The sequence below is a fragment of the Sphaeramia orbicularis genome, chromosome 24, assembly GCF_902148855.1.
Source record: "Sphaeramia orbicularis chromosome 24, fSphaOr1.1, whole genome shotgun sequence".
NCBI classification, from domain to species: domain Eukaryota; kingdom Metazoa; phylum Chordata; class Actinopteri; order Kurtiformes; family Apogonidae; genus Sphaeramia; species Sphaeramia orbicularis.
Window position 1 is genome coordinate 2,456,854 of NC_043979.1, and position 12,165 is coordinate 2,469,018.

Sequence of the window (12,165 nt, forward strand, 5' to 3'; positions counted from 1 at the left end):
TTGATTGTGCAGATGAATGTCACAGATTTCCTCCTTTCATCACCTCTTTGTCGTTAACGGTGTGATCAGAACACAGTGACGTTCCAGCTCCCATTTCAGTACAGCCTTTCACAGTTTACTCCAGAGTTTTAAACGTCCTAATGCGTTCAAGTCCTGCATGTCTGGTTCCTAGTAGTCCTGTTAGTGGACTGAGGACATGAGGCTTTGACTGGAGCAGCTGCTGGTTGGGTTTATAGGACACTTCTGCACCAGTGTGTTTACCTCAGGTGTCCTGGTACATGGACTATTTTTACCCAGTTTAGACAGTGTAGCTCTTTAAAAATTCTACTTTAAACCCAGTGGAATACCAGTCTAAAAAGGGCCGTTTACATAGAGAAACAACCTTTAGATCTGATTTCAGGACATATCCACCCTGGTATTATTTAGACCAAACAATGTTTATGCTGAAACATTAATCACTGCAGTAAATATGGAAGGATCTGAGCTACAGTATCTGTGCAGTTCAGGCCAAGTGGGGAAACAGAGATGCTTAAGATGAAATTATTATATTTTATATAAAGATTTTAACCTTTAATTAAGTCTATAATACTTTTTTGTTATTATTGACAAATCCAGTCCAATACTGATAAGAAATCAGGTCTTCAGAAGAACTTCTGAGTCCGTAAGTTTTGATATTTTATAAAATGTTCTTATGTCCTGGTGGTGCAAACACTGGCATCCAAAACACCTGTCGTTTGGTACGGATTCTTATTGGGTTTGGCACTGACAACGCCGGTGTCATGTGACCAAAGGCCCAAACCATAGTAAACTGTAGTGCAGTGGTTTTCCACCTTTGGGTCGGGACCCCACGTGGGGTCACCTGGAATTCAAATGGGGTCACCTGAAATTTCTAATAATTGATAAAAATAATAATAATTAAAAAAAAAACTTACTAATAAAAAAATATATGGTGAGTTGACAGAGGCAAACACATACATACCAGACAAACTGTGGTTCTGTTTATCTGTCAGATGTTCACTGTGGTCACTTTCAGATGCTGCAGCTCTTTCATAATTCATAGTTTCAGTTCTTGTTTGTTCAGTATTAATTGTCCTCCTTGTAAATCACAGCTGGACTGACTGGACAGATCCTGACCAAGGAAAATCACATTCTCTCTTTGTGCAGTAATCTACACCTGGATTTACTGCCTCTGTCCACAATAATATACATTATATAGACTAAATGTCCTCTAACATTAACGTTTATGTGGAACATAGTATAGCAAACTATGACATGATCAAAAACAAATTAATTTTAGCAAAAAAAAAAAAAAAAAAAGTCTCTGTTTTGAATGTCTGGGGTCGCCAGAAATTTGTGATGTTAAAATGGGGTGAGGAGACAAAAAAGGTTGGAACCAGTGATGTAGAGGATTGACATAATGTGGTTGTGGGGTGAATGGGGGGGGGGGGGGGGGGGCTACTGTGGACACATGGCCTTACTTACGGGGGGGCCATGGCTCAGAAGGTAGAGTAGGTTGTCCAATAACCAAAGCGTTGCAGTTCGAATCCCGCTCTGTCCCAGTCATGTGCTGTTGTGTCCTTGGGCAAGACACTTCAACCTCACTCACAGAGGTGTGTGTGTGTGTGTGTGTGTGTGTGTGGGAGGGGCCGTTTGGTGCGAACTGTCAGCCACGCCTCCATCAGTCTGTGGATACAGATGGAGTTGAACTCCACCAGAGTGTGAGTGTGAGAGTGAATGAATAATGGATCAATACTGGGAAGTGCTTTGGGTGAAAAGGCTGATTGGACCAGGACAAATGAGAACATCTGATTGGCTCTGTGGAAATAGACACACCCATATTTGGTGCCACAGTACTGTGACAGTGGACGTTACAAGATATTATTTCATCCCAGTGAAAGGTCATTTATTCAGCAGATTATCACACATCTATTAAAAGTGTATTTCAATGTGTGTTGAAATCATTTGTCAGATAACTTTGGACTCAGCAGGGATGTTTTATCCACACATGCACTGATTATGTGTAATTTATCCAGTTGTTTCCTGATGATTCTGGTTTCGCTGCTGTTGTTCCTCCATGTTGAACTGCAGCTTCACCTGTCCTGACCTGCAGAGGAAAGGACAGGCTGCTTTACTCCAGGGCTAACGGCTGTTTGTGTCTCTGTGGCTAATCCGTCCAAATCCCAGTCAGCCTGGTCTGTGTGACGCTGGCATTCCTCTGCAAACATCAGCCGCTCGTCTCCAGCCCATTCACCAACAAACAAATAAACACACGCTGCTTAATCTGCGATGATAGTGCGACTGTAAACAGGACCTGCAGACGGCAGCTCCTGATTGGCTGGGTTTTATTTATTTTATTTTATTTTATTTATTTCATTTTATTTTATGTATTTGCACATCATAAACAGCAAGAGAAAAATAGAAAAAAAAAAAACAACAAGATTCAAACAAGTTACATCATTGTGCAGGAGAGGACAGAAGCCAAAAAAGGCTGATGTGAATACCTCCATGGAAATAAATACACTGTAAAAAAAAAAAAAAAAAATCTGTAATTTAACAGAATTTTCATTGTTTATTTTGCAGATTTTTCCTGCATTTTTAAGATGCAGGAAAATATCAATGAAATGACAAAAACAGACTGTGATTTTACATGTCAAATGGAAAATAACATGAAAAAACTGTAACTGTGAATAACCATAAAATTTCCATTTTTTAAAAGAATTTTTTTCTTTTTTCACAGAAAAATACAGTTAAAATACATTTGCAAATGTATCATAATTTCACAAATATTTATTTACTATTTATGAGATTAAACTGTTAATTTAAAGTTTAATACTGTAAAAAAAAATAATAATAATAATAAAATGAGATAAAATTACTGACAATTAACTGTAAAAGAAGTATTAGTTCTGTCAGTTGAACCAGACTTGTTTGTTAATTGACAAATATCTTGTGTAATTACAGGAGGTTTCACGACTAAAACGTTGAATAAATGTATTTTTGTGAATGTATAACATGTATAAGCACTGATAAACTGTCCAAATACAGTTTTTATCAGTGGATTGGACAACTGAGTCTCACTGAAAATTATATATATATATATATATATATATATATATATATATATATATATATATATATATATATATATATATTTATATTTATAGGTAATTTGATTGTTTTAATACATGTAAATATTCTTTATTAAACATTAAAAAGTAAAAAAAAAAGCAAAATCTCATGTAAAGTTAGGGCAAAAAACTGTATTTTAATTCTGGAAAATTACCGTATTTTTATGAGATGGTTATTTTCCGTTATTATCAGTATTTTTTCGGCATCCCTGCTGCCAGAATAATACTGTTTTTTTGCTTTTTTTTTTTTTTTTTTTTTTTTTACAGTGTAATACACAGGAACAAAAGAAAAAAAAGAAAAAAACATTTAACCTCCTGAGACCCAGGAAATGTCAGCAAAGTATATATATATATATATATATATATATGTATTTATGGGTAATTTGATTGTTTTAATACATGAAAATAGTCTTTATTAAACATTAAAATGTCAACAAAAAAAAATGCAAAATCTCATGTAAAGTTAGGGCAAAAAACTGTATTTTAATTTTGGAAAATTACCATATATTTATGAAATGGTTATTTTCCGTTATTTTACAGTATTTTTTTGGTGCCCCAGCTGCCGGAATAATACTGTTTTTTTTGCTTTTTTTTTTTTTTTTTTTTTTTTACAACAAAAGAAAAAAAAGAAAAAGAAAAAAAGATTTAACCTCTTGAGACCCAGGAAATGTCAGCAAAGTACCAGCTTTTTTTGTTTTTTATCAAATCAGTGCCTCTGTTGGAAACATCATGATGCAAAAGTTTTTTCAGATGCAGTTTTTAAAATTTTTATGGAATTTCCTTTGTGGTGAAGTTTTCTTTTCTTTTTGTATAAAGTTGTGAAACTCTTGTCCACAAATGTGGACAGAAAACCCATAGCTGGGTCTGAGGAGGTTAAAAATACAATGTAACTGAAATAATAATTTAAAGTAAAAACAATAGAAATACAAATGAAATTACAAATCATCAAATACAAATCAAATGATATACAGCCTTACATTTTTTCATAAACTAGAGTCCTTTTCAGATGCTTTTTATATAACGATAAAGCAGATGTTGATTGAAGTTAAGGTCGTAGATTATTCCAAAGATGTGGTCCATGATTAAAAATCTTATTCATCTCTCTGTTTTTATAAATGTCGTCTTGTGGCTTGAATCGTCATCCGTTCAGAATTCAGTCGAGTCTGTCTCTCACGTTGAGCGTTCGGATGTTTTCTAGAGCCTCTCGAAGCTGCTGGGAGGGAGGAGCTTTTCACCTTGCTCAAGGGCATTTAGACACAGCATATGTTTGATGATGGATGGATTATTTACTGATAAATAAGAATTTAGAGGGCAACTGCTGTTGAATTAGCCTCGCAACCAGTTCGGAGATGAGAGTAATCCATGGAGTCGTACTGTTTTTGGCTCATCCGTGGTAGTTGGAGTCAGCAGTGGTCCGTCGCAGACAGGTCATGTGACTTGTTCCTGCTGCCTTTTCATGTGCACATACTTAGCGTCCTCTCTCCTTCAGTCTCCCTTTCTTGTTTGTTGTGTCTCGTTGTGTCTTTGACATTGTTTTCATCTAATTCTGTTGGGTGATACGCACCAGTGGACACACCAGAGGACTGTCGTTTTTTTCTGTTATTGTTTCAGCCTTTAGTTATGATGTTGGAACGGCACACACTGATACAAAAGAAAAATGACTGAGAAATGAGTGCTTCTCTGAAACTGGGTTTATTTTAGTATCTGACACTTTTCCAGCTTTTTCGACCCAATAATAAAAGGTAAATGTCGACAGATTTCCCCCCAGGATGGACCTAATGATGACCTCAGAGAAATGCAAAAAAAATTATACTCTTGTTCTGATCCATCCCAAAATTAATGAATTTATAATCAAATATTGGGTCCAAAAATAGGACCAAAACTGGGACATGAAAAACTACCTAGGTGTCAGTGCATTAGATGTGTAAACATGTGTGTAAATGCTCTTCTATAGACTCTAAATACAGACACTGTGTTCAATGTGTGGATCCTAGTGGCTTTTCTAATCCACATGTGGGTTTGGCATCAATCTGAGTCTCAGTCCAGGTTTGGTGTGGAACCCATCGTGTCCACTGGTGTTACATACAGAACCTGCCCAGTTAAACGCATATAAATCGTGAATGATTTTGCAACAGTGGTCATTTTTGTCAAACATTCTGCCTTGAATAATTAGTTCAATTCCCTAAATGCACCTGTGAGAGAATAAAGAGATACTAAAAAAAATAGTAATGTGTAATTTTCGTGTCCTTCTTACTGAGTTAGATGCAGATTTTTGTACAAAAATAATATAAAAATGTGTTTTATCTGAAAAATAGTTTCTCTTTTATCTCAGTCAGTATTTATTTTTAGAATAGACCCAAAGTGTTTCCAAACCTGCTTCATAACAGTAGTTACATCTGGTTTGAATTTTTAGCCCCTCTGTCCTGTTTCATAGAAGCACCCTGATGCAAACGAAAATGATAATTACCCTCAAATATAATAAAATAGAAAGTTTAGCATAGAGAGTACAGATATTTGTGTTATAACGGGGAAAAAAAGAAAGATAAGAAAAAATCAAATGAGGGACACATATCTGATAACTGTATTTAAGTACAGTAAAGTATTTGTACTTAATTACTACTTCTTTGGTTTTCCAAAAGCATAAAACCTGTTTATTTCCGATCCCCTTTCATTTGGTTTTCAGTTGATGCTTTGACGTCACTGCTCTTCCACACCAGATTATCCATGTGATGCATTCGTTGCCTGAGTGGGTTTCTGCCTCAGTTCACTCAGCTGTTTGTGCTGCAGCATCAGCTCTGTCCTGAAAGCTTTTTTCCTTTTTTGTTGTTGTTGTTGCTCTTGCAGCCCTCCCCGGATTCCCAGTAGGATCTTCTCTTCCCTGTTGGAGACCATCTCCACCCCCCACATCCAGCAGCCATGGCAGATGACGCGGACATGCGCAATGAGCTGTCAGACATGCAGCAACGCGCCGACCAGCTGGCCGACGAGGTGAGGAGCGCGCAGACGTGTTGGCATTTACACACACTTACTCACACTGAGCAGGAACACGCACACAAACCAGGAACACTGAGCTTCAGCAACACTCACTAATGAACGGTGTCTACGCCTGATGGCACCACGTCACACACACACTGTCCTTATGCAGGAAATAGTCACAGTCACATGATAACTTGTCAGTTCTTGCATTCCTTGGATCCTCACTCCCACTTCCCTCACTTAAACCAATCAGAAACCCGGTGGTTCAACACTCTCTTAAAATCTGGGCCCAATTTAGGAAACATTTTAGTCTACACAGTTTTTCTCCCTTAAGCCCCATTGCATCGAACCACCTCTTCAAACCATCCTGTCAGCACTCGGTCTTTCAAGAATGCCATGAGACGGGTACTGTACGTTTTAAAGATTTGTTCATAGACAACATCTTGGCATCATTTGAGCAGCTAAGCAAAAAATTTAGCCTCCCTAAGTCAAACTTTTTTAGGTCTCTTCAGGCAAGACATTTGCTCTTTCCCAGTCTTCCAGCTCTACAATATCAGACCCCTCCTTTGTTGACACAGTCCTTTCTTTAAATCCACTTTAAAAGAAGCTCATTTGGGCCCTATATGTCATGTTGTTGGACCGTAGGCGTTCCCCCGCAGATAAACTTAACCCTTTCATGCATGAATTGTGAGAACCTTAGTCAAGATTTTTTTCTTCAGTGTTTTTATTCCTCCTTAGGCACGAAAAAAACAATGTGATCGAGTTTGTTTTTTTTTCTGTGGAGTTACAAAAATATCCATGCATTTAATTTTTGAAGCAAAGAAACATGTTTAAAACCCAATATCAGAAAGTGATATGAAAACAATGAAATAAAAACATTTTTAATGCTGCTAATCTGATGTCTTCTCACATTTTAACATATTCTAATGCTAGTAATTACTCACTTCATGGAGATAATATGCAAAAAAAAAACCTTGTCTAACAAATAACAATTGATTTACACTTAAACATGTTAGTGCAGATCAGGTTTATCAAGAACAGCAAAGTTACAGTAATGGTCTGAATGTCAGTGTATGGGATGGTGCGTAAGTGTCCACTGTGTTGGCTGATATGAAACTAAAACAACAAAACCCATGAATATACAAGAGAACAACTGGAGAAGAACTGTCCACTGGAGTGACCTGTGCATGAAAGGGTTAAAGAAGCATGGGAAAAGGATACAGGTGTCAGACCATACTTGGACTACCGTACTCAGACTGGTGAACTCTACTTCCCTCTGTGCACGTCACTGTTTAATACAGTTTAAGGTGGTACACAGAGCTCACATTTCAAAAGCAAAACTGTCTTCCATATCCCCTGATATCAGCCCATACTGTGTCCAATACATGCAGGAGCTCCTCTCATCCACATGTACTGGTCCTGTCCAAGCCTTAACAAACACTGGACTGAAACCTTTCAGACACTTTCTCAGCTGTTAAACATCAAGTTCCAACCAAACCCCTTGACTGCTCTATTTGGTGGAATGCAGTGTTTCTCAAACTGTGGGGCGGGCCCACTAGGGGGGGTGCAAAGGCTTGCCGGGGGGGCGAGGGATCACTCCTGGGTGTTTTTTTTTTTTTTTTTTCCCCCAGGTTACAACATGTAGCAGGTGGAACTAATGTTTTAGCATTGGAGCACCCTGGACTCATTTAAGGGACATAAACCAAACTAATCTGCTGCCATGGTGATCTGTCACTAGACTAGACCAAGAGTTTAGGTTTGGGGAATGGACAAGGACTGGACTGGAAAAGAAAAATGTGCAATGTTTGTGTTTTTGCACAGTTTGTACATTTTACACTTTGATGTTCTGAGATGTGCATGTAAACAGGCTCACTGCAGCCACTGACATTGTTAAAATGTTCATCTGTGTTACCAAAATGTGTTTGTTGTTCTAAAAAAAGGAACTTTATTGTCATAGTTGTAAGATAATTGCACATTTCCTATTTTTATTTGGATAAATATTGTCTCAGGGAGCAGTCTGGGGGAGTTTATTTGTATTATTCACACAAAAATCTAAGTTACTTTTAATTTGTGCAACAACAATTGCAGGAAAAGCTAAAAGTATTGTCACAGTACTGATGTTTCTTTCAGTAAAAGTTATAATTGCACCACTGTTAAAATGTTGTTGGGGTCGAGGGGGGCCTAGAAATTTTTCATCCTCCGAAGGGGGGCCGAGAGAAAATGATTGAGGACCACTGGTGTAATGGAAGGTGAAGTTAAGATACCTACAGAAAAACAACACACTTTAACCTTTGCTGTCCTTCTGGCTCAATGAGCAATCCTGTTCAGGTGGAGGGATGCCCCCCCCCCACCCCCCCACCCCCATTCTGTCCTGCTTAAGACTGGAGAAAATTACATACTCACTTCAGCAATCAAATGGGAAATTCCAGAAAGTGTGGGGTCCCTTCCTAAAAACATTCCAGACCCTGTAAATGTTTGACTTTGAGTGCAGTTTACCAACGCTGCCTACGCCGTACTTCCTCCTAGCGCAGGTCTCTGGTGTGATAGTGATCTTTTATTATTTCTAGTGCACTGGCAATAACTGAGGAGGGATTATTTTATGCACAGTTTGTTGTTTGCTTTGTTTTGCTTTTTTTTGTTTGTTTGTTTTGTTTTCTATGGTGCTAGCTGCATTTAATTTACACCCATGCTTACTTCAGATTTCTTTAAGGACCATTCAGCACTGCACTTGGATTATATTGAGAAAACTTCAATAAAAAGATCTTGACCAAAAAGGTTAAAGTTGCTATTTAGTTTGACCTCTGACCCCATGACAAGAAACAGCACAAACAATTAGAAACATCTGACATGTGTTGAATGAAACCTGGTAAAAAAAAAACAAAAAAAAACAAAACATCAGTAAATTAATGCTATAAATGTCATATTGTCTGAACAAAAGGGTTAAAGACACGTTCATTCCAAAAGGAGGTCACACTAAAAAATCGCCACTTTCATTTTGTGTTTTTCAGACTTTTTTGTTGTTTCCTGCTGTTTATCCTTCACATATATCCGATTGGATCTAAATACAGACTGACATGTAGATGTGTGGATATTAGAACTTTACCAAACCAACAAAGCTGAAGCAGGCCCAGGACTGGACTGCACAAATAAAAATAACACTCCTGCATAGAATCTAAATGTGCGTATCATTAGCCTCATAACATAACTGCCTAATAGTCATATTTTTGGCCAAATTGTGATTTCTGCATAAAATGAAGCAGCAGTTTTCTTTCTTCTTTTTTTTCTAGAGGTCTTATTATTAATAACAGAACATGAATAAAACATTCACTATACAGCAGGGGTGTCAAACTCATTTTAGTTCAGTTCCACATACAAGACGATAGGATCTAAAGTGGGCCGGACCAGTAAAATAACAAATAATAGGATAAGAACTTTTGAGTGAAAAAAGTTAAATTCCGTAATGAAAATGTTTACATCTACGAATTGTACTGGAACATAACATGAAGGAATATGAACCTGAAAATTCCTAATAAAAATAAATGCAATGTTAACAATATTACACCTTAGTTTATCATTTATACATGTGAATCACAGCTTACAGATCACAGTGGATCTACAAATTCATAAAACATTAAATAACAGGGAGAATATTAATAAAATTCCACATACTTCTCTTAAGACATTTCAGATATTCACATTTTTTGTAAAAGGCTAGTCTATAAATGTAAATATTCTTGTGTAATGTAACTTTTTTTACACTAAAACAAAGAGAAAAAATTACAGTTTTCATAATTTATAGGTTATTATGATAGTATTTTACTGGTCTGATCATTTTTAGACTGAAATAACCTAAAGTGATTTTAATATCTCTTGAACACGCCAGTAACAGTAAATCACAAAAACCACAGTTAATTTAGCTTAAGGAATTTACTGCGTCAGACATCTTTATATTTTGTACACCAGGTACTCTTTTCGCTTTGCTCGGACTTAAACTGCGCACCCATGCGAAACACATGACCGCCGCTGTTTCTCCACCTTACTCCAATACTTCTGTGAAAATGACTGTCCGGTTAAATCCGTGCTGCCCCAGAGGGGGGTCGCGTAATTTAAATTAACTCACCAGTTATGTTTCGGATGGAAGGTCCAAACCAGGACAAATGGAAGAACTCACCAAAAAAGAAGACTGAGGTTTTAAAAAGTTAAAGCAATAGTTTGGTTTATTGCTTCAGGCCAAAAATAGAAAAAGTCACAAAAAAAAGAAAGAAGTCAGTTATCAGTTAGTCTAGCATCAAACACACTATTCGTCTCTGACTTTGTCTCATCCCATCATCACATTTTATAGTCTTCAGTCTCTTGGAAGACTTCCATATTTGGTTCATAATCTCAATGATTGGTTGAACACTTGTTGCTGGGATGAAACATGTCACAGTTTACGTCAACAACTCCACGTAAGCTAATTCTAAGAAAAACCACATTTTGAAAAGTTCACCTGAGTTAATCACACCTCAGTTTGACATTTGCACCAACAGTTTAGCTTAAACTGCATAGTTCAACCACAAAGAGTTTCCGTAAGTACGTCTAGTTCTAACACTTCTTGACCACAGAAAGTCCCTAAGTTCATAATCAAGATGAACTCAGCTCACTTTTACCACAGAGCTGCAAGAGAAGATCTTTTTCTCAGAATCTGACCTTTTCTCCAGATCAGCACACACCAACCTGACCTGACTGTTCAGAACAAAGACAGACACATCTGCAAAAATAAAAGATTCTTCAAGCAAAACAACCTGCACCATTACATTTTTTCTTCTCCATTTTGGTTCATGATGTAAGATATTCACCTGACATCGTAGAGCAAAATTTAAAGTCACATTCAACTCCCATTTAATACGATCCGTATCACACACCCTTGATTGTTAATATCTTCAGTGTAATTTTTGCATTTCACAAATTCATCCCAGGGCCGGATTGAACCCTTTGGCGGGCCGTATTTGGCCCCCGGGCCGCATGTTTGACACCTGTGCTATACAGGAAGGAGATTTTTGATTTTCTGAACAACATTCACCCATGACACAACACATAACCCGAACCCAAACATGAACAGATACAAACAGCCACTGAAAAAATGTATGAGAAGACAGAATGAAAATTATATATATATATATATATATATATATATATATATATATATATTTTTTTTTTTTTTTTTTTTTTTTTTTTTAACAAGCATGTTTAAACAGCATTTATAAGTCCAGTATAAAAGAACAATATTAAAAAACAAAAAAAAATAAGACAATAGAAAAAAGAGCAAGGGAAAAGAAAATAAATAATAATAATAATTCAAAAAATAATAATAATAATACATAGGTCTTGTTCATGAAGCAGCAGTTTTAGTAAAGTTACACAGATATCACAATTTGGCCAAAAATATGACTTTTCTGTTACGAGGGTTTTTTTTTAATATGTACTTAATCAGTTCTATATTCAGACAGAAAAGGTAACCTTATTTATATAGTGTATATGCACTTTATTGATATGTACCCACCTCCATCTGACTGAAAAATGACATGTTGCTTTACACAGTACAGTTTATTTTTGCACCTTAGTGTTTGAGCCTGTTCATCCAGATTTTCTACAGTTTTTTTTTTTTTTTTTATTCTTCTAATTTATAATATACAGTGTGTTTACTTTTATATTCTATTTTTATTCTTATAGTCTATTTTTACTGTTGTCATACTGCTGCTGCACTACAATTTCAATAGTCTGTCTGTCTGTCTGTCTATCTATCTCTACAGCTACACAGGAAATTCAGTCAGTTTTACATAAATACAAAGAACACAGACAGGAAAATAACAGTGTAGAGACGATATAAATCTGTAGTGCATGTTGTATGTGCATGTGACAGCAGAGTTTACCACAGAAAAACACACGCAGTATTAGCGAGTGTCTTTTTATGTATAGGAATTCTACAGCCATTGTCTATGTTGTGCGTTTATGCTTGTGTTCTGTCAGCTGTCGGAGGGGGAGTGGCCTCAGTCATGTCCCAGAGTGCATCAGTCCACAC

General features: G+C 36.5%; 1 pseudogene; it reads left to right on the forward strand.

Annotated features, from left to right (window-relative positions):
- Window positions 1-12,165, forward strand: part of LOC115414771 (synaptosomal-associated protein 25-A-like) — a 103,130-nt pseudogene that overhangs the window by 47,991 nt on the left and 42,974 nt on the right.